This window comes from Pleurodeles waltl, chromosome 2_2 (genome assembly GCF_031143425.1).
Source record: "Pleurodeles waltl isolate 20211129_DDA chromosome 2_2, aPleWal1.hap1.20221129, whole genome shotgun sequence".
NCBI classification, from domain to species: domain Eukaryota; kingdom Metazoa; phylum Chordata; class Amphibia; order Caudata; family Salamandridae; genus Pleurodeles; species Pleurodeles waltl.
This window is the reverse complement of record NC_090439.1, coordinates 1,146,383,159-1,146,406,431: the sequence shown is the minus strand read 5'-3', so window position 1 is coordinate 1,146,406,431 and position 23,273 is coordinate 1,146,383,159. Positions and strand designations below refer to the sequence as shown.

Sequence of the window (23,273 nt, the reverse complement as noted above, 5' to 3'; positions counted from 1 at the left end):
AGGAAATGTCCCGAAACACAACGTGGACACATCACATTTTCCCAAAGAAAACAGAGCTGTTTTTTGCAAATTGCCTAGCTGTGGATTTTGGTCTCTAGGTCAGTGGACACCTTGGGAAACCCACCAAACCTGCACATTTTGGAAAACTAGACACCTAGGGGAATCCAAGATGGGGTGACTTGTGGGGCTCTCACCAGTTTCTGTTAACCAGAGTTCTTTGCAAACCTCAAAATTTGGCTAAAAAACACTTTTTCCTCACATTTCGGTGACAGAAAGTTCTGGAATCTGAGAGGAGCCACAAATGTCCTTCCACCCACCGTTCCCCAAAGTCTCCTGATAAAAATTGTACCTCACTTGTGTGGGTAGGCCTAGTGCCCGCGAAAGGAAATGTCTCAAAACACAATGTGGACCCATCACATTTTCCCAATGAAAACAGAGCTGTTTTTTTGGAAAGTGCCTAGCTGTGGATTTTGGCCTCTAGCTCAGCCGGCACCTAGGGAAACCTACCAAACCTGCGCGTTGTTGAAAACTAGACACCTAGGGGAATCCAAGATGGGGTGACTTGTGGGCCTCTCACCAGGATCTGTTACCCAGAATCCTTTTAAAACCTCAAAATTTGGACAAAAAAACAAAGTTTCCTCACATTTCGGTGACAGAAAGTTCTGGAATCTGAGTGGAGACACAAATGTCCTTCCACCCAGCGTTCCTCCAAGTCTCCTGATAAAAACTGTACCTCACTTGTGTGGATAGGCCTAGTGCCCGTGACAAAAAACGCCCCAAAACACAACGTGGGCCCATCACATTTTCCCAATGAAAACCGAGCTGTTTTTTGCAAAGTGCCTACCTGTGGATTTTGGCCTCTAGCTCAGCCGGCACCTAGGGAAACCTACCAAACCTGCACGTTGTTGAAAACTAGACACCTAGGGGAATCCAAGATGGGGTGAATTGTGGTGCTCTCACCAGGTTCTGTTACCCAGAATCCTTTGTAAACCTCAAAATGTGGCTAAAAAACACTTTTCCCTCACATTTCGGTGACAGAAAGTTTTGGAATCTGAGAGGAGCCACAAATTTCCTTCCACTCAGCGTTCCCCCAAGTCTCACAGTAAAAATGTTACCTCACTTGTATGGGTAGGCCATATGTCTGCGACAGGAAATGCCCCAAAACACAACGTGGACACATCACATTTTCCCAAAGAAAACAGAGCTGTTTTTTGCAAACTGCCCAGCTGTGGATTTTGGCCTCTAGGTCAGTGGGCACCTAGGTAAACCTACCAAACCTGCACATTTTGGAAAACTAGACACCTAGGGGAATCCAAGATGGGGTGACTTGTGGGGCTCTCACCTGTTTCTGTTAACCAGAGTTCTTTGCAAACCTCAAACTTTTGCTAAAAAAACACTTTTTCCTCACATTTCAGTGACAGAAAGTTCTTGAATCTGAGAGGAGCCACAAATGTCCTTCCACCCACCGTTCCCCGAAGTCTCCTGATAAAAGTAGTACCTCACTTGTGTGGGCCGCCATGCTGCGCTGACAGGAGCCTCGAGAGTGCTTGTCGACTCCACCATAAGCGCTCACTCCTCACTGCACTGCATACTCGAACAATTTCCCACCGCGCAGACCAAAACTTGCTCACATATACTGCGGCAAGAAATTAGCGCAGACGGCAATAATTCTCACTGGCTCAGGGGTGAGGAATCCAGCTGCCCCTACACAGCCTCTTCAAAGTGATCCCATCCTCGTCGCCAAAGATTTCTGTAGTAAATAATTCTGTAGTAACTATGCAGAGGAAGAGGTTTCACAAGTTTATTCAAAGACTTATTCAAAGCAAGCATCACCAACATTCCATGGCAAACTCCCAGCTGGTCCATTGGCCAACATTCCAAGGTAAGTAGGAGCATACCATTATATATAATTATAATTAAATAAATACATTAACCTATCTTAACATATATCACAATATAAATGTATAATACACTATTTACAATGTCATTGAGTGTAACCATTGTGCTGATAGCTTTTCATTTTTTTTTTTTCCTCTTTATTCATATGCTTATAGCAGATACCTTTTTTCATACAGCTCGAAAAGGACAGTTGTCCCACCCCGGAAATGACCTAATTTCTGTATTGGGACTTCCGGTCCCCCTGAGAACCCACCCCGGAACTGACATAGGTGTAGGTGGGTCACGTGGGTTGTGCCATCATGTGATCAGATGTTGATCATGTGCCAGGGTCCTTGCCATAGTGTCTAGGAATTTGGGCTGGGAAAAAAGGTAGCCCTGCAGGTGTGCCCCGTTTTTCTCCACCTATGAGGGCAAGTCTGGGCATGTTCAGACCGTCACTATCCTGTGGCTGTTGCGTCCCTCCTCAGAGTCGTTAGTTGTGACATCAACTGTACATGTGTTAGCCACGTGCCAAGGTCCTAACGCATGGTCGAGGTTATGCGACAAGCCTCAATGAATCAGAGTCCCTTCTTGAAAAAAAATTACTATTACAATTACTGTCTCTTCATGTGTTTTCTTAAAAGACCACTTTGCTTCACTGGCGATGAGGATTGGATGTCAGCTTTACTAGAGGAAAACTCAAAATCGAGATGCCGTAAAAAATGTCTGTTGAAGGCTGAGGAGCTTTAGAGGGAAAATTTGCTAGGAAAGCATAGGTTGCAAGGTGCTGGAGATGAGGTGCGCAGCCTCGGTACCCACAATTGCCGTCATGAGGTTGAGTGCTGAAATGTAGCAGGTGAGAAGCTGATCTACATTGGTGGTGAAATGCAACTTAGTTCAAAAGCCCTATCGGCAGTAGAAAACATGTGGGTCATGGGGAAAAAAACCTGATTGGTGGTAGAAACCCCGTTGAATGCATATAACGATCACTGTATATTACCAGATCTATCTGTCATAGAAATTGGGCAGAATGTTAATAAATTAGATGTAAAGTTTGATTGTCCGTGACATTTCAACAGCCAACTGTGGGGATGGTGAAGTCTAGCATTACATTCAAGGGGAAGTCTGCCGGTGGGGGAAAGCGTGAAGTGGCATACCATTTCTGAAGAGCCTCAGTATCTGTGCTTATGGTAAGAGGCACACCAAGTGCTTATCTTCAAGAAATCTATGTGTTGGTTGAGAGTCTCTGTGTTTGTTTACAAGGAGACTGTGTTGTATATATTGTGACAGGCACACCAGGTTATTATGTTCATCACACTGAAGAGCCTTTGGGTCCACAAAAATAGTGAGAGTCATAGTATTGGATTTACTGTGCCTGAACTATAAGTCTGTTCAGAAATCCCAAGTGAATCGCATACCAGCTATTCAGAAGGTGAGTACTCAGTACAAGATCTACTTGGGACAAACTACTTCTTTGAAATGATTTTTTATTATGCATGCTTGTTTTGTGGTGACAGAACACCTTGACAGACACTCTTTAAAGTGGTTTTGATTTAATCAACAGGAAAACTGATTTTTGGAGATTTTGACCAAACTGGAGTGGAGCAAACCTACATTCTTTGTCTCTAGCAAAATGTATATGTTTGTGTAGGAACAGAAATTGTTTTTTCCTATAGTGTGGTTATCGGTTTGAGCTTTAGTGAAGGTTCAAACAGAGATTTTAGCCAGTTTTATTTTTTTTCATTTTTGTAGTTCTAAGGTTGTTATAAAAGAAAGAGAAAATGCAGAATGTAATACCACTGCTGTTTTACATGATTAACTCTGGAAAACCACTCAAATGGTGGAACAAATGGAAGAAGGATGTGGTCAAGAGAAGAGATCTAAATAAATATTACAGTTGGGTCGACTTTACCTTCCACGTGTAAGTACCATTATGGAAAGGTATCATTTTGGGTTTGGAGAACAAGGACTTGAAGAGTCAGTGAAAGATTACATCACAGGGAAGAGGAAATTAGCTGTGACTTGTACGTTTGGCGCTGCAACAGAGAAACAGAGTCACAATCAATTTGTGCTCCAATGTAAAACTGACAAGATAAGAGAAAGGTCGTGGCTTAAAGATGAGCCACCGCTAGAAGAATTGGTCATAATAGCAAAAAGAGTCAAGCACATGTTAAAATGGGTATGTGAGTTGAACAGTGATAAGGAAAAACATATTTCAACATGAGAAACTTGAAGTTATGTGTGAGGTTAGATGTGGGATGAGTGGACCTATAGCCAATGTTAGAGAGTGCCCTGCTTTAATTGCTTATAGTAATGTGTGTGGAAAAAAACATTATTTGAAATTTTGCAGGAATAAACGGAAAAAGCATAAGAGGAGATAAATTTGTGTCAAAGGAGATACATTTTTCAAATAAATGAACAAAATGACCTATTTATGACATGAAATTTCTGAGAGAGGGGTTGCACCAAAGAAAATAAATTGGTTGAGACAATTGTAGTACTGAAAGAACCTTCCTCTAAGAAAGCAGTAGCATCATTTTTGGGGATGTCTGAATATTATGGAAAACTCATCAGAAGCTATGCGGATAAATCAGTGCCATTGAAAATTCTGTTAGGGAAGAATGTAATATTCAAGTGGAGCCTGAAATGTTAAGAAGAGCTTGATGCTCTCCAAAGGGGTTTGAAGAATGCATATTGCTTACAGACATATGTTCAGGGTGAAGAGACCAATATTGTTATGGATGCAAGTTCCAAAGGTTTGAGAAGTGCTTTTTCAAAAAAGAAATGGCGTTGATTGCTTGATAGCTTGTGCTTCCAGATGTTTGCATGGATCAGAAATCAATTACTCCATGATTAAAAAAGAGGTGTTGGCCATAGTCTAGGCATTAAGAAAGTTCAAAAATTTGATTTGGGGTTGCAAATTTAAAGTTAATTTGGACCATAAACCTTTAATGGAAAGTTTGTATGAAAAAGGTCTACATTCCATATCATCCAGGGTTCGGAGGTGGATGATAGACTAACAAGCATATTGTTTGACGTTGAGTATAAATCTGGGTTAGCAATGTGTCAGTGGATTATCTGTTGAGACTGGTCAATGAAGCAGATGCAGAGGAATTTCAGAATTATTTTTTGGAGGAGGAAGTGAATGTCTGTTAAGTTCTGTTAGGTTAATAACAGGAGGAATGAAAGGATGATATGTCAAAGGATTCAGAGTTAATGGAGGTGATGACAAGGTGTAAAGACAGTTGTTTTGGTATACTGGAAAAACCATGGAGTATGGTTAATGATGAGTTGCCTGCGGATAGGTTTGTGTTGCTAAAGGGCACTCGGTTGGTGCCCCCACGGAGTGTGAAAGATAAACTGATAACACAAGCTCATCTAGGCCATTTAGGTACAATAAAGACTAAAAAGAAGTCACATGTAGATTTTTGGTGGCTAGGGACGCATATCCGGGTGGTAAGGATGGTTTGGGGTTTTCCAAAAATGCAAGGATCGTGATAAAATTTTAACTAATAAACAGATCCCCTTTGCGTGCAGACAACTTCCTGAGTTCCCATTGGAAGAAGTAGCTATAGATATAGTTGGACCACTTAGAAGATAACATCGTACACCATATATCATACTGTTGGTGGATCTTTATTCAAGATTGGTGAAGTGGTGTGCATGCAGGATATTACATCCTCAGGAGTGATTAGGTTTTTGGAGGAAGTGTTTAAGTGAGAGAGCTTTTGGAAGTCCTTTCTTTCTGATAACGGACCTCAGTTTTGTTCTCTTTAAATTGAAAGATTCTTTTCTGAAAGGGGCATTCTACACAAATTCTACACAAATGAAGTTCGATTTGTCACCGAGAAATGAATGGTGCTGTTGAAAGGATAATAAGAACTTTGGAGGAAGGTAATCAGCTGGCTAAAAGGAACAGTCTTGAATAGAGAGAGGAATTACAAAATAAAATTACTGCTTATGTCAAAGGTATGATTTTGGAAAATCAAAGAATGGGCAAAACGGAAGATATGCTGAGTGTCTATAGCACTGACAGTGCTAATAAAAGCCCTCCTGTGTTAGTCCCAAATAATATGGAAAGATGTAAAACCTTACTGGACCATAGGCAAGGTTACTTGGTGTATATGCTCAATGTGCCCAAATTACCAACAAGTTCCTTTGAAGGCACCATGTCCTTAAAAAACAAGACCACTCACTAGCTAAGACATGTACAACAATGTTGATTGATTGTTGATTCAGACATATTATTTGCAAAGCTTCACTCAGAGAGAACAGAACAATAGGACATGATGGATATAAAGCTGTCTAGCCTGGATTTGGTGGAAGGCTTATTATCCATGCATTCCCATTTCTTGCCCCGTATCGGCTCGAATATTGTTTTTAAAAGACGATGGTCTGAATGTCGGCTGCTGCTGCAGAAGGATAAAATGATAACTAGCACAGGGTCGGCGCGAGGTGAGGCCAGGAGTTTGAGGCAGATTTCAAATAGCAATGAAGGGATGTAGATTAACTACTTAAAGTGGCTATTTAACAAGAGGATGTGAATGCATTATTTCAATGTGTGAATGCCCGGGCCCAAATGACTAGGTGTCTATCATCTATTTGTGAGAGTGAGCCTCACTACTCTATTGCTGCAAACAACATAATAAAAGTCAACTTGAGGAGACCAGATATTGGGTTGGACACTGTAACTCCCAGGGACTGTGGACTTCCTACATTGTCTATGGAAAAGCACTTTCTTCCTTTCTTTATAATCTCATGGAACATTGCAGGTATAAGGAGCAAGGCTGATGATGTGGACTGGGGCTTGTATAGTGAGAACTTTGACATATCCTTATTTCTGGAGACTTGGTCTACCACAAATATGTTTAGTCAGGGCTTTGATTCCTATTGTAAGGAGACTATTCATTCTAAAGTGGGGAGGGCGGTGGGGGGCCTTATCATATGGACAAATATTTCTCTAGGCTGTATTATAAAGGAAGTATATTTTGATTCATCTGACATTCTAGTACTTAGTGTCAGCCCAAAACAGTCCCCTGTCTCTCGCTTGTCAATATTTATAATATACCCAGTGCCTTTCATCAAATCTTTAAAACTTTTAGGGGGTCATTCCGACCCTGGCGGTTTCAAACCGCCAGGGCCGGGGACCACGGAAGCACCGCCAACAGGTTGGCGGTGCTTCCAGGGCCATTCTGACCGTGGCGGTAAAGCCGGGGTCAGAAAAGAGGAACCAGCGGTTTCCCGCCGGTTTTCCCCCGGCCCAGGGAATCCAGCAGCACCGCCATGGGGATTCCGACCCCCTTCCCGCCATCCTGTTCCTGTCGGTTTTTACCGCCAGGAACAGGATGGCGGGAACAGGTGTCGTGGGGCCCCTGGGGGCCCCACAAAGATTTTCACTGTCTGCTTAGCAGACAGTGAAAATCGCGACGGGTGCGACTGCACCCGTCGCACCCCTGCAACTCAGCCGGCTCCATTCGGAGCCGGCTTCATTGTTGCAGTGGCTTTCCCTCTGGGCCGGCGGGCGCTCTTTTGGAGGGCGCCCGCCGGCCCAGCGGGAAAGTTGGAATGGCCGCCGCGGTCTCGCGGTGCGGTCTTTCGGCGGTAACCGCATGGCGGGCGGCGACCACCGCCCACCGCGGTCAGAATGACCACCTTAGTCTCTTAAACACATATTTATGGCAGAGCTATCTTTCAAACATCATATTATTATTGCAGGAGGTTTAACACTTCATTGAGAAAATACCCTACATATTTAAACAGGAAGAAGATTGATTGTGGGGAAGTCCTCCCCTCTCTACAACTTACAAGCCAGTAAAAGTAAGTGATACTGCTTTTCTGGTTATAGACTTAGGGGGTCATTCTGACCCTGGCGGCTGGTGACCGCCAGGGTCACCGACCACGGGAGCACCGCCAACAGGCTGGCGGTGCTCCCGAGGGCATTCTGACCGCGGCGGTTGAGCCGCGGTCAGAAAGGGTAAACCGGCGGTCTCCCGCCGGTTTACCGCTGCCCCATTGAATCCTCCATGGCGGCGGAGCGCGCTCCGCCGCCATGGGGATTCAGACACCCCCTACCGCCATCCTGTTCATGGCGGGAAACCCGCCATGAACAGGATGGCGGTAGGGGGTGCCGCGGGGCCCCTGGGGGCCCCTGCAGTGCCCATGCCAATGGCATGGGCACTGCAGGGGCCCCCGTAAGAGGGCCCCGCAAAGTATTTCAGTGTCTGCTTTGCAGACACTGAAATACGCGACGGGTGCAACTGCACCCGTCGCACCCCTGCAACTACGCCGGCTCAATTCTGAGCCGGCGTCCTCGTTGCAGGGGCATTTCTGCTGGGCCGGCGGGCGCTCTTTTGGAGAGCGCCCGCCGGCCCAGCGGAAATGTCTGAATGGCCGCCGCGGTCTTTTGACCGCGGTGCGGTCATTCGGCGGCGGAACCTTGGCGGACGGCCTCCGCCGTCCGCCAAGGTCTGAATCACCCCCTTAATGGTCAAGTATGGCCTGCGACCAGGGAATGGACGTTTCCCTTCGGTAAATCCTGCCACGCACACCTTTAATCAGGGAATTATAGTAGTTATATTCACTACATTTTTATTGATTTAAGGATATGCCATAAAACTATTGATCTGAGGATAGGTAATCACCAAGGTAGTGACCACTTTCCTATTATGATGAAGTGGGACATGTCATCCCAAAACAAGGGGCAAGTTCTGGGTGAGCAGGATCCCATGCTTTCAGTAGTGGTGTCTATCAACCAGTGCACTATCAGATGGGACAATTTTGTGAAGTCTGGGGACGCAGTAGCGAAAACTCATCGTTCGGCCACCAATCAACTTGCAGAATTTATGACTAGCGGTTGCAATTTATGGCTGAGGTATTCGAATTAAGACACATCTGTTGCTGTCTCTTCATGTCTCTTCTTGAAGGGCAACTTTGATTCAATGTCCTCTTCAAAAGAAGCAGAACCGCAACACAAAACTTCAAAGATTCTCACTCTAAACTACATTTTGTTGTCTGAAAATGGACTATAAAAAACAGAGGTTGAGACCTCAATATTTGCCATCTGCCAAGGAGCCAGATAGGCTTTGTGAGAAGACAATGCTCTGCAAGACTTCTGCCTGTGACCTGAACTGGGGGCCATGGCTTGATATTCTCAATGGTGTGTGATGGAACAGGCCTTGGTGCCTTGAATACCAGCTTATGCCTGCTTGCTAAGACAAGTGTGCTCTGTGAGGAAGAGGAGAATGGTGGAGGAAGGGAGGTTCAGTGAGGAGCTCTATAGGGAGGACTACCTGAACCAGATGTGAGGAGGATGGCTGCTCAGCAATCAGGCCATTGCCCATATGCTGGAATGGTTCAGCAAACCCGGTTTTCAGGAAAGGGCTGTCATAATCTCAGCCATGTGGAAAGTGTCATGTGGGAAGCATCAGACCTGCAACCCCACACCACAGTGACCCCATATGCCAGAGGGGGTCTAGGTTGAACTTATATGGTACCGGAGCATGAGGCTTGTGACAACGGAGATCGGTGACCTTGTATAACAGAAGAGGCCACCTTATTGAGAGCAATCACACTGGAAGAGTCTGTGTCTGATTGTAAGGTCGCAATCCTATATTCCAGTAGGGACTCCCAGTACTACTGTGGCCAAGTGTTTGGGTCGTGACACAGACGAGGAGATTACTGCCATGACTGCTAGGTCAAGCCTTCCAACCACAAAAGTGTGACACCCTTGCCAGAGCCCTAGTAGGGAGCCGGAAGAATACTCCCCATCGCCGTTAGCTCTGATCGCTGGGAAAGCTAGCAGCACTTCTCAGGGGAGAGAGCCTGCACCTATTGGGTGCTGCTGTGTGAACTACTTGTGGTCTGTCTTCATCAAACATAATCTGGACTCAGCATGGCCTTTGGAGAGGGCACTTACTGCACTGCTGAACACTTGCTTACCACCAGAGGGGGTAAGACTGGAACTAGGCCTTTGAAACCCCAAGGGACTTGCTTCTAACGGTGATACAGCAACATAGACACTTTTAACTAATAGCTACATACTCAGAGGGGAACTCTTGAGTACTGCCTACTAGTACATATTACCTGGATGTGCTCACAGTGAATGGGGAGCAACCCAGAACATGTTACTAGGTAGAGGGTGAGATAGGAATTTACCTGGGAACTACTAGAATCCAACCTCAATGGGGGGGTGTTATTGCATATGAGTATCAATATTATTTTGAATGTCTAGAGTTAAAAATAAAATACTTTATTCTTTCTTATAAAAGCAAATATTTGCCTGGACATTGATTTATTGTTTGTACTGTGTGACTTTGAGTTATGCTTTACCTGTATCTACAGTCCCCCACATCTGAGGGAGTGTTTGGCTGCTGGTCCACAGCAACCAATGAGTGTCAAACGCAGAAGGGGTACCTGGCTCAGTTGCTCAGGATCCATAGTAGGTTGGCAATGTCACATCAGCAGTAAAAGGCCCCAAACACCAAGGTCGGGCCCAGTAGCCCCTGCATGCCCCGTGACCCTCTGAAAAGGGTTCTGCCAATCCCCTTACAAATGTATTTGCCAGTGGATTCACAATGTAAAACTTCATCCTATGGTATTTGACATTGTGTCTGCATAAAAAGTATAATAATGAGCCTTAGAATAACTACACATGTATGTTAATGCAACTGCTGCCCATTCAAATGCCTCAAAAGTTCAACTAAGGTATGAAACCAGAACTATGAATCCACCTTACTATTGGTCCCACAAAGAACAGGTAGTACGTCCCTCTAGCACTTGACCAAGGCAGAACAGCTGACATCTTACCCACAGAGGTGGTGTGTAAAACAGACTGTCCTAGGCTTTTCTGGAATAGAGATGTGTGTTTTGCCCATATACCAGTCCTTACTTCGGCTCAAAGAGGGAGGCCGAAGCAATAGCTAGGAGAGTGTCTTGGCAGAACACCTAACCGGTAAACACACCCCGTAATTATTAGGCAAATGTTTGTGTGCTGATGTGTTTGAAGTGGTGATTCATTTTGTGCAGTAAGAAGAGAACAGTGCAACAAAAAGCAGCCTCTTGTGCTCTGACTCTTACATGCTTCTGGAACTGAACAGCAGGTGGGTCTTCTATCGACTACAATCGGGGTTGTGTTTCTCCACTTTGTTTTTTAATCTTGAAGAGAGCATCTTACATCATCACATGGTCATTGTCGTGAACAGTTGTTAAGAGGGATGGGTTATATATGCCATCTGTGTAGGCTGGGTCCATGCTCAGCCATGAACGTGTCGAGTTGTTTACTTCAAAGATGCCAATTACAGCACTTGCTGCTGCCAACCGGGATCTTTGCTCCATCTGACAGGCTGTTCTATCTGGTGATTTTTGGAGTTTACTTGGTATGAATGGACCACCAAATTTAGGAATGACCAGAAGACCATGCTTTACCCCCAAGCACTCCCTGAGACTGTACTAGAAGATCTGCCCGAATCCCCCGTTCTGTGTCATAGGTATCTCTGCCTCTAGCTCTCTTCCATCGATTGTCACGACTTTTCCCTTCTTTTATCACTATCTGGTTGTGGAATGTTCGTGTTGGATGGAAACGTTAACCTGACCCTGCTTACATCACTGCCTTCCACTGGTTCCTTGCATTTCTCTATTCTCTTTTGTAGAAACATGACTCTGCCTCTAGAGCAGACTTCTTCCCCTGTCTGAGTCACTAACAGAGACCAGGGCCTCCAAGCCTGTATGAAAACTTGACCATTCCATTCTATATCAGGAGGTGTAGATAGTGACAGCGAGGCACGTGGCAGTGGCATTGGGGCCCAGGGTCTTTTTAAAGTCCTCCCTCACATGTGGCTGTTTAGCAGTACTAACCAGGGCATAGGGGATCTGTTTCATTGTTTGCCTTGGGCTCCCTGGTTCCACCATAGGCCACCATGTCACATTTTAGAAATGCAATTCCTATGTTCATGACTGATATCCCCGCCCTTCACTACAAGTCCATTATTGAAGAAACAAGTTTAAAATGAATTTTAGGAGGGGAGGGAATTTAAGCATGATTTAATATTGTATACTAAAATGTATGGCCCTGGCCATTTACATTTGGCACTAAGCCAGTGCCAGAACCGGCAAACCGTTTATTTATTTATTATGTTCAGAGTTGAGCCATCCCATTTTCATAAGAACAATGCCGGCTTGGATTATGGTTTGTATTACTTACCGATAACCTTTATAATTGGATAATATGTGTTTATGACCCGACTCTCTTGTGGTTTTCTCCATTTTCATGGAGATTTTCACCCAGACATTTTGCTTGCTTTCCTTGAAATCTCAGTGATGTGGTAACTTCTGTTACCAGCCCCACTGGGATTAATGGAGCCCTTGTCAATATGCCCTATGTCCATTCATTGCACTGCACTCCACCATAGGTGTGAGTAACCCTGGGATCCCACTCACAGCCCACTCATGACAATGTTTTCTGCTGCCGTCACACACTCGTTTTAAGTACCCGGAAGCAGTGGGCCCTTTAGGGACAAAACCCTCACCTGCCCCAGGAACATGTTTGTACCATGGAGTCAAGCCCACAGCCTGTGTGCATAGGTCCAAAGATGGCATTTTACCTGGGGTCAAGCCGGTTCGAGAAAAATGTTTATGCCCTGTCTGTGACAGCATTTATTACTAATTTGGGAGGGGGCAATCCTTCTAACTTAATATGGGGCCTGATTTAGATCTGGTCCCGCTGCCAATTTTCTGTTGAAAAACGTATCTGCCACCTTGGCGATCCGCCTCTCCAATTTAGATGTCTTGGATCGCAGGCAAAAGGGAGCCTGAGTCCCACCGACTTTGTCAAGAATTTTCAGCCACCTCAACAGCAGCAACAGCAGGAATAGGGTCTGACAGAGGGACAGCAGCCACTGTTACTGCCGAGCAGGTATGGATGTGCCTTATCACCAAGCCAGCTGTGGCAGTTTGACCTCAACACCTGAGTTGATGGAATGGAGGGGAATTGGGTTACAAACCTACCTTTTTTCCCCATTCCACTTTCATTTTTGAATGGACAAGACTGGGCTGACCTTCCGTCACTACTGCCGGACTTAAAGGTAGAGAACCGAAATTGGTTGTGTACGTTTCATGGTCACCACATATGAGCTCAGGGCCACTGAGGTCATACACATGTCACGATAATATTTAGAATTATTGTGTCATGCATATGTCAGAAACACCTTTGTGTGGGACATGGATGGGGACACACTGGTACATGACACATATCGCACACATAGCTAATTGTCATATTGTTGTCAGTATTCATTGCCAAATAAATGCTGACACCACAGTGACGTTACATTCACACCTGTCTACTGTGATTCATTACTTCTATAAGTGTATGCAATTCGATTGGCTGGTTGAGTTGGTCAGTGGGTGACGTTGTTGTTTCTGTATGTGAGCCACTGGAATGTGAGTTCAATGTTGTTGTGTATGTTTGGTTGTATGTTGTGTGCAACATATAGGAGAGTGTTGTTTGGTTGTCATTGTGATGTGTGAAGCTGTGCTTGTGTGTGAGTGTGTGTGGATGAATAAGTAGTTTTGTCAGTTGTGTTGTGTGTGGGTGAAGTGTCAACAATGTATGTGTGTTGTGTCCTGGATATATGGCAACGTGTGTTTTTGATGTACATGATATGTGGTGGTAGAATGACAATGGACTACAGTGTGTTTGTGGTGTGTTGTGTGTTGTGCAAGGGGACACAAATGGCTAAGGTACAGTGTGTGTGCATGACTTAACTCTAGTCCATTGCTGCTGCCATTGTACAATGTCCATTGGGTCCAGCAATGGGCTCCCTCCATCAGCAATCCACCTCCAGTACAATGGCTGCAGGACTGTAACATCTAAATAGGGTCAGCCGGAACCCGCAAGCCTGACGGCTAGGAAGAGCAATCCATTGTTGCGGTCTGTGGCTCAGCCACAATACATCTGAATACGGTGGGCGGAATACCGTCAAATTGACAGTGTTTTCGGGTCCGACGCCCCCACACAGATCTAAACCAGGACCATAGTGTTTTTATGAAGGAAATTCAAATGAAGGCAAACTAAAATACAACTGACAATTAAACTATATACCACATGTGACAAAAAAAATGGAATATAACAATTTGTCAAATTCAGAGGCGTCTTGTTTTTTAATTATGTTTATCACACTGAAGAATCAGTTAATATTTTTAACAGTATGTAACATGTTGAACATTTGTATGGAAACCATGAGCCCATTTCATAGTCACCTCTCAGTAGAAATGAAAGGTGAATTGAAGATGACCAGCAGTGCTTTCCTGCATGTGCTGTTCATATTTGTCATAGATGTTTTAGGCTTACGGTAGAATCTAAACGATAACGATACTGTACAATTTTCAGTTGCTTACTGCTTGAAGTAATTCCTTACGATTTATCAGTTTCAATGCATTTTAAATGATTCCAATGTTTGTCTAACAATCCTTTTTATCCCATAGGATGGAGATAGTTCTGAGTCTCCTGCTTTTGGTTCTTGTAATAAGTCAAACACTCCAAAGTTGTAAACCACCACCTGCAGGTAAGGAGAGGTTACAGTTACACTGGTAAATGCAAAATGGCTTGTACAGTGGTTGCCTCTGTTGGTGTAACAAATGGTGTTGGCATAGTAATTCAATTTTCTCTCACAAAATGTAGAAATGGAGGCACTGCTTATCTGTCTTCTGAATGCATAGAATGGGGGAAGAGGGAAGGTTCTTCAGGAGAAGCTTGTTGTTACTGACAAAAACGTTCAAATACAGTTGAGTTGTGGCCAAAATGTGTAGATAGATGAAGTAACTCTGTATTGATGCCTGTCTCACTGGCTACACACCCTCTAGAGGAGTTTTCCTCAGTTTTATGTGTGTAATGCATCTTGGGATTACGTCTGTACATCTCTCCTCAAGAGGGATGGGAATAAAGTTGTTAAAAGCGCATCTTGCAAAACAAGAAACTCAAAGACCATTTTGTCAAGGAGAAAGTCTTTACTCCCAATCACCATATCCTTTGATAAAATAACAAAGAGAGGGAAGATGAGATAATGGTTATTTACTCCGCCTGCCTGTCTGAAGTAACTAATACAGAGAATGCAGTTTTCTGTGAAAATCAAGACACAAACAAGAATAAGTTTTAAGAGGATCCCTTAAGAAATGTCAAGGATTAGATTCAGATCCCAAGAAGGCATCATAAAAGTCACCAATAGACACTTTCTCTGAAACCCATTATGCAATCTTGAAAAGTGACCTTTGAAGATGATATATTTGTAGGTTACCATTCACAGTATTCATACACCATACGCAAAAGAGCATCACACACCTTTCCTTACAAGTCATAGGAGGAATGAATTATCCTTTAAGAGCTAATCAGGTAGGTACATTGATGTTGAACTGGTTTGTAGCATCTGGCCCTTGCACTATAAAAATAGAATACAGAAGCGGTCACATAGACATGTAGCCCAGCAGCAGAAGATCTGAATACCAGGGGCTTCCTGCTCCGCCTGGCACAATCAAACTGGAGTGCGCTTGCTGTCTTATCTTTCAACCAATTATCTGAATAAGGGGAATCAAAAGAAATACATAGTGTAAGTCGAACAGGTAGCTTAGGCTCAATAACAGCTCCTTGGTGCTTTGTGGATCATCTCTCTCCAGTCACTGTGTAAGGAGGCGACGTTGTCTTTGGGGAGGCTCTGGAAAGATTTGCAGTGAAGATTTCTTCCTTTGGACATTGGCTCTTTGTTGGAAGCTGAAAATGTCTAGAGGGCCAATGCTGCAGGCTGTACCTGACGAGCAGTCCACAAGGGCAGATGCATTAATTGAGAGAGAAATGACTGAACAGGATTTGCTGCTGTGGAGAAGAACGCACCATAAGCTACAATGGAGTCACACCGACTTGTGCAGCAACTTCGGTGCATCAGCAAGCATTGTAGGTCCAGGACTTCTGTTTTTTCTTAGGCCACTTTTTGGTTTAGCGTTAGGCAGGAGCAGCACCTGAACTCCACAGCCAAGGTTCCAGGACTGGAGGGCCACCACTTGAAAGGGGTTAGGACTCACTCCAGCAGAGGCCAGATGCAGGGTGTCAAGGACTCAGAAGTTTATGTTGCTGTAGCTTACACAAGCAGCCATCAAGCTAGCCCTTGAAGTCACTGTGGTAGTCCCGGGTTCAAGCAGCAAGTCAGGCCTCAAGAAGTGGGACAATCCTTAAGTAAGTAAAGCTGACCTCAAGCAGCAGGGTACTAACCTGGTAGCAGCAGCCAGTCCTCTGACATGCAAGGTGGGCCTTAAGCAGCAGGGCAGACCTCTTGGGTACAAGTAAGTACTTTTGAAGTCCTTCACTGGACCAGGAGAGTACTAACAAGCTGGCCTGAGGGTTCAATCTTTATTCCTGGTGTCATCCTTTAAAGTGGGGTGATTTCTTAGGCTACCCCTACTTCTAGTTCTTGAACATTATTTCCTTCCCCCAGCGGGGCTCCATGAAGTCTAGGGTAGCAAAAGACTGGTGTTAGGTTTCTTTTTGTGTACTGTAGGCAAGCTCATTTGAAGTTCAAGTGCAACTGGGGCAGGAAACATCTCTGCCCCCACCCATCCTGTAAGGGTGGCCAATATTGCCCAACCTGAGCTATTATGTCTCACATTATGGGAGGAATACACAAAGCCTAACAGCAGGGTCATGTGCGCCAGGACTCAGGCAGCAGGCACCAAAGGGATAGCACAAGAAAATGACACATTTCTTAAATTGCCATTTTCTGAATTGTGGCTTATAATCTGACTTTACAATTAGAGGGGATTTTAAATTGAATTTCATCGGAGTCCAAACATGAAATTCCTACCTGTTTCCAGTAAAAAATTAGCACATATATGCAATAGGTTTAACCAATGTTATCCTACGGGAGAGCTAGGCCTTACAGTAGTCAAGAACATGTAACTGTTGGAAATGGCCCTTTCTGCAGGGTTATCCCCAAACATTTTACCTTTCTTCTTATATTTTTCTGACCCTCTTTTTGTTGGCTTTAGGACTCTGGGCACTTTACCACTACTAGTAAAGTGTTAAAGTGCATGTGCTCTCTCCCCTAAAACTTGGCATAATTGGTTTTCACCTATTTGGCTTTTTAATTTACTCATAAGTCCTTTGTAAAATGTTATACCATATACCCAGGGCTTGTAGATTAATTGCTACTAGTGGACCTGCAGCGTAGATTGCACCACCCACAGAAGTACCTTTTCCAACTTGTCTCAGGCCTGCCACTGCAGTGCCTGCATGCACAGTTTACTGCAACGTTGACTTGGCAAGTAAAACTACTTGCCAAGACCTAAACCTGCTTTTTACTACACCTATGTCATCCCTAAGGTAGGCCCTGGATAGCCCTATGGGCAGCGTGCTGTGTATGTAAAATGTAGGGCATATATTTCAATGTGTTACATGTCATAGTAGTGACAAACATCCTATTTTGTTTTTCAATACTGTAAGGGCTGCTCCTCTCATAGGTTTGCATTGGGAATTCCCTTATATATGTCTAAGTGGTAATTTCTGATCTGTGGGATGTAGCGTGGGCATGTTTGGTATGTTTGAAAAAATCCGGATTACTGCTGTGAGTGGATTTTACATTACTATTTTAGAAATGCCACTTTCAGAAAGTGGCCGTTTCTCTGTGCATATAACTCTAGCTCTTTGCAGCCTGACTCCAATCCATGTCTGGGGCAGAGTGACAGCTCCACTTGGTACATACCTTCCAGACAGCCATCACACAGGAGGGGCTGATTGTGACAATAGAGGCATTTGCATCCTGATAGACATCCTTAACTAGGGAAATGGAGGGTCAGTCCCACCTTAAATTTGAATAGGCCGTGTCCTTCCCTCACGCAATGTGCTGATAACCCCCTACTGATGTCAGAAGACAGGACTGAGTTGAAAGGGTGTTGTTCTTCACTTGAAAGGACTCTTTTGAAGTTACCCCTGAAAATAGGCACTTTTGACGATACGTACAAGGGCTCTGGCCCCATGATCTTTAGAGCACTTTTGGAACTGGGACTGAACCTGTCAGAAGGACTGCTGGACTGCACAAAGGACTAATGTGTACTGCTTTTCTGCATGTTGCCCTGCTGCCAGCTGTGCCCTGATATTGGACTGCCAAAGCGCTATCAGGAGAGATCACCAATGGTGATACTGGTTTTACTGTACTAGACTGCCTCACTACTATTGCCTGATTTGTGCCTATCCAAGTGCCTCCCAAGGAGCCCAGTGCAGGGGGTGAGCTGTTTCCTGCTCCTTGGTTTGCTTAGCTTAGCTCATGAAGAGTGCTTTCCTTGTTTTCTGGGTGCTTGTTTTTTGCCTTATTTGCACTGTGCCTGAGGTTTGGTGCTTCCCATCGTAGAGCAGTCTCTGTGTGCCCACTTCACTAAGGAGGCCTGGTGTGGAGGGAGCACGGCCCCTTCTGCATCAATAAGGGGACTCATTACCTAGTCCATGTGAATCCCCAATGCCCTATGCAATGCTAGCATTAACACACACTGCCGAAGAGGAGAGTGGTGCAGGAGCTGTGACTGAAGACTTCCCCCCAGCAAGGCCTCTCCACCGTGGGTCACAGCTTAGAGTATAAGGTTGCCACCCTTTCAGTGGATGTCAGCAGCTCTCCCTCCAGTGGCCACTCATTAGCTGTCGCGCCTTGACAAGACGAAGAGCAGCTGGAGCGCCAGTTGCTCTCACAAGGAGCAGTGAGTGTCAATCATAGCAGCTGTTCTGCTCCCGGACTCATGCAGAGCCCACATGTAAAGACACTGAGAGTGCGAGGGGGACCAGTGGTGGTCTCCCCACTAAGTTTCAGTCCGTGTGAGCCGCCCCTGCTAGGACTCACCTTGGGGGCACTTATTTGGTTTATGGCCTTGCGGAAAGCAACATCATTAGGAACAACACTGGGATACCCGATTTATCCTACTACGAGCACCGGTGCTTTTGCACTCCGTTCAGCTGGCCTAATTCAGATGGGACCCACCAAAAATAGCAATAGTCAGCCTAGTACAACCGCAGGGGAGGGATAGCCTGTGTTTTCATGCTGAAAGTTATTAAGAATTAAGGCCCTCATTACAACCGTGGTGGTGGGTTTTAAAGCGGCGGTAAAAAAATGAGATCACAACCAGGGCGGAAACCGCCAACACACAGCCCCTTTAACACTCCGACCGCCACTGCGGTAGCAACAAACATGCGGCGGTCACCGCCAACAGCCAGGAGGAAGACAATGTACCGCCCACCCCATCACAACCCGTCAATCCGCCAGCTTTTCCAGGGCGGTACCAATGGCATCAAAAGCACGGTGGAAGCAGTGTTTGGAAGGGAAACCACTCACCTCGACACTCAATGAAGAACCAGGATACCATGGAGCCCAAGTTACAGGTCCTGCCCATGCTGGTCTACCTCCTCATCTACCAGGAATACCAAAGATGGTGGCGACGACCACGGTGAGTAGTGCACCTAATACACAGGGGAAGGGGGGAGGAAAAAGAGAGTGACACACACACGCAACACACAACACCCCCACCCCACCCTCACCTACAACACCATACACACAAACACATGCAACAACATTACATTTACACCGCATAACCCCCTGGAAGAACGCAAGGACAAATGGAATAGAGTTAAATCAGTGATATTATAGAAAAAGGCAGATATACATCAGATTTTTAAAAACAGTATTTACAAAAATATATAATATGTACAGAAGGCCGTACATTGTCCATTCAAAATGTTAGTGGGCCACTGGGCCAAAAATCATGGGCCAAGCCCACACTTGACTCCTGCCTCAATACGGAGAGAACCCTGCAGGGGCATCAGTTCAAAAACACACAGGCACCTCAGGGGATGTGGAAGGGGGGCACCTCAGCCGGAAGATGGCACTACACCACTGCTCGTTGTGGGGGCTCCATGCCCACAGCGATGTCCTGGGGAGTGCAAGGTCACAGTCTCTCAAGTGGGCGGTCTGTCTACTGCTTTGTCCTGGGGAGTGCAAAGGCACAGTCTCTCAAGTGGATGCCTTCTTCCACTGGTTCTGGAGGGGGCTCTGTGCCCAATGTGCTTCATCCTGATGAGGATAGGGTGAGTGGATGCATATCTCCACTGGTTCTGGAGGGGGCATAGTGCCCATTCTGCTTCATCCTGCCAAAGAGGGGCTGAGTGGATGCATATTTCCAATGGTTCTGGAGGGGGCTTTGTGCCCAGTCTGCTTCATCCTGCCAAGGAGGGGCTGGGTGGATGCATATCTCCACTGGTTCTGGAGTGGGCTTTGTGCCCAGTGATGCAGCACTTGGGGTGTGCCAGTTTACATTCCCTCACCTGGGTGTCTGAGGCACGAGATTTGCAGGGAACAGGTAGCATGATAGTAAATAGAGGCAGGGCTTGACTCTATCCTGTGGTGCCTAAGGCTGCTAACTAGTGGTAGTGCTGGTGTTGGTGGGGGTGCTGCCAGTGGTGGTGGTAGGCTCCAGCCTGTCTCCTGCAGCCTTGGACGGCCGCTCACTGTGGTTGCTGGTGCTGGTAGTGGTCCTACTGTCAGCAGTGCAGGTGGCAGTGCTTGCGGCGGTGCTGGCGGAGGAGCTGCTGGCGGTGCTGGCCGTGGTGCAGGTGCCGGTGCTGCCAGTGGTGGAGGTAGGCTCCAGCCCTTCTCCTGCAGCCTCAGACGGCTGCCCACTGGGGATGCTGCTGTTGACAGTAGTGGTGGCAGCGGTGGTGCAGGTGGCGGTGCAGGTGGCGGTGCTTGCGGCGGTGCCTACGGCAGGGCTGCATGCGGTGCAGGTGGCAGGGCTGGCGGTTCTTCTGGTGGACACCAGGCCTTCACCTGCAGCCTACGTTGGCTGAAGTGCCCTGCCTTGGGTTTTCTGCCTCTTCCTCATCTTGGCAGATGTTGTTGTGACCTTGGCTCTGGCAGCTGGAGTTTTGGAAGAGGCCTTCCTGGGCTGGTCGTGCTCCTTGCCCTTGCTGCACGCTGGCCCCTTCTTCACCTTGGCAGGTGGCAGAATGGTTTGGTCCTTTGCAGGGGTTGGTGGTATACTGGCTGGCCTGACAGGTGCCCCCTTTGAGCCTCTGGGAGTTGCAGGTACCACAGTGGACGCCGACTTGGTGGCTGTGGTGCTGGCCTGGGTTCTGGACACCCTGACCCGAGGGGAAGGACGGTGGGGAGGGGTAGGGAACAGGTCAATGTTTGTCAGGAAAAGCTTCTTAGACACACTGGGACGGGAAGAGGGAGAGGGTTTGGGAGGGGAGGAAGAGAGAGTAGTTGTAGGAGGTGTCTGTCTGCTGAGTTTGGGTGAAGGTGCATGTGCTGGATGCTGTTGTGAGTTGGATGGCTGTTGGGTGTGTGTACTTTGGGAGGAGGGGCCACAGACACACTGGGTGAGGACACAGGGGATGTGTGCATGGTTGTGGTGTGGTGACTGCCAGTGAGGGGTGAGTAGTGATGGGCGTGCTGGTGATGGAGGTAGTGGATGAGGATGTAGTGCATGCAGGTGTGAGTGGAGACGATACTGCGAGGGAGGTGGACGAGGAGGAGGAGGGGGACACAGTGGAGGCAGTGGATGTTGGTGTATCTGCATGGGTATGATGCTTGTGTGAGTGCCTGTGGGATGATGTGTGGTGCTTGTGTTTGCCTGAGCCACTTCTGGGTGTTGATTTGGGTGAATGCTGGTCTGAAGGTGTGCTTGGGATAGGCTGGGGTTGAGGGGATTCGGACTGGGTAGAGGAAGTTGGAGGGGGAGGCTAGACACAGGGACAACGGCTGCCAACAGTGTGGAGGCCAGAGCCTGAAATGCTCTCTGTTGGGCTGCCACGCCACAGTGAATTCCCTCCAGGTATGCATTTGTTTGTTGCAAATGCCTCTTGACACCCTGGATGGCATTCAGAATGGTTGACTGCCCAACAGGGAGGGATCTCAGGAGGCCAAAAGCCTCCTCACAGAGGGCAGCAGGGCTGACTGGGGCAGGGCCTAAGGTGTCTGGGGCGAAGAAGATGCCCACCCTCCTGGGTGTGTGGGCATGGGAAACATGCTGAGGGGCTGCTGGGAGGGCTGTGCTGGTAGGAGGGGTGGTGGCTGTACCTGTTGTTGGGGTGGGCACAGAGGTGTCCACCACCACCAGGGAGCTTCCATCGGAGGAGGAGTCGCTGTCTGTGGTCTCCACTCCTGTCCCCGTTGTGGTAACCCCCTCGCCCTCCATCCCCCTGGTGCCGTCACCCTCTGTGGATTCGGCCTCCAGGCCCATGTGGGATACAGCTCCCTCCGTCGCTGGTGCCTCTGCTTCTCTGCCAGATGATGCTAATGGACATAAGGACAGGATGACAAAACAAAAAGGGGGGAGAGACAGAGGATACACTTTGTCAATGCCAGCAACACCACTACCGTTGGCATACACAACACACAGGGAGCAGCCCTATGCACTAGGCCATGCCCAACCAGTTACTAAGATAGTCACCAGCCCATGGGGTACAATGCCTAACGTCATCAGCTGCACCCCAGAAACCTACAGGACCCTGCCCAGTAGTAGATGTCCACAAACACTATTGGGGTAGGAGTGCTTCAGAGCCTGCCCAACAAGGGACCTACCCTGCCATCTTCACCCTGGCCCAGGGGCACCCATAGACCACACCCCCCACCCAGGTTATTCTTAACGTGCGCAAAAGCAGGAGTCAGAAACTGTACCCACCCCCTTGTGGCTGCTGAGATGCCTTCAAGTGCCCATCCAACTCCGGATAGGCCACCACCAGGATGCGGAACATCAGGGGGATCATAGTACGACGGACACCCCTTCCTTGTTGGGAGGCCAGCCCCAGCAGGGCCTCCTCCGTCTTCTTTGCCCAGCGGCGCAGGTCCTCCCACCTCTTGCGGCAGTGGGTGCACCGCCTGTCAAAGACCCCCAATGTCCGCACCTCCTTGGCGATGGAACGCCAAATACCCTTTTTCTGGTAGGTGCTTACCTGCAGGGAAAAGACAGCAGGAAAGGGAATTAGTCAACCGTCCGGACCGTCACACTCATGGCCCACCAGATCCCTCCCATCCCCTGACGCACATACATTGACCATCTTACATACTGCACTCTGGCCCGGACGCCTATGCCCCCCCTACATGTGGCTTACTTACACAGCACTCCATACATTCATGGCCCACGCATCATGCTCACAGTGTACTCACCTGTTTGTCTGGAGGACCGTAGAGTAACGTGTACTGGGGTAGGACCCCATCTACCAGTTTTTCCAACTCCTCCACATTGAAGGCAGGGGCCCTTTCCCCAGACACATGAGCCATGGTCAATTCCAGACACCGGTCACAGCAGCACTTGCAGTGTAGGTCCTCTCCTGTTGAAGGTCAGGTAGCAAGTGAGTGGATAGATAGAAAATTGTGGTG

The 23,273-nt window shown here is 46.9% G+C and overlaps 1 protein-coding gene and 1 long non-coding RNA gene across 2 annotated transcripts in view; both read left to right on the top strand.

Annotated features, from left to right (window-relative positions):
• LOC138278794 (uncharacterized) overlaps window positions 1-23,273 on the top strand; it is a 344,627-nt gene that overhangs the window by 276,211 nt on the left and 45,143 nt on the right. The window lies entirely within an intron of this gene.
• The window catches only part of LOC138282980 (uncharacterized), a 43,069-nt gene continuing 34,149 nt past the window's right edge, over window positions 14,354-23,273 (top strand). Inside the window, exon 1 of the long non-coding RNA XR_011201029.1 lies at window positions 14,354-14,435. This is a non-coding gene — a long non-coding RNA (uncharacterized lncRNA). The remainder of the gene's footprint in view (window positions 14,436-23,273) is intronic.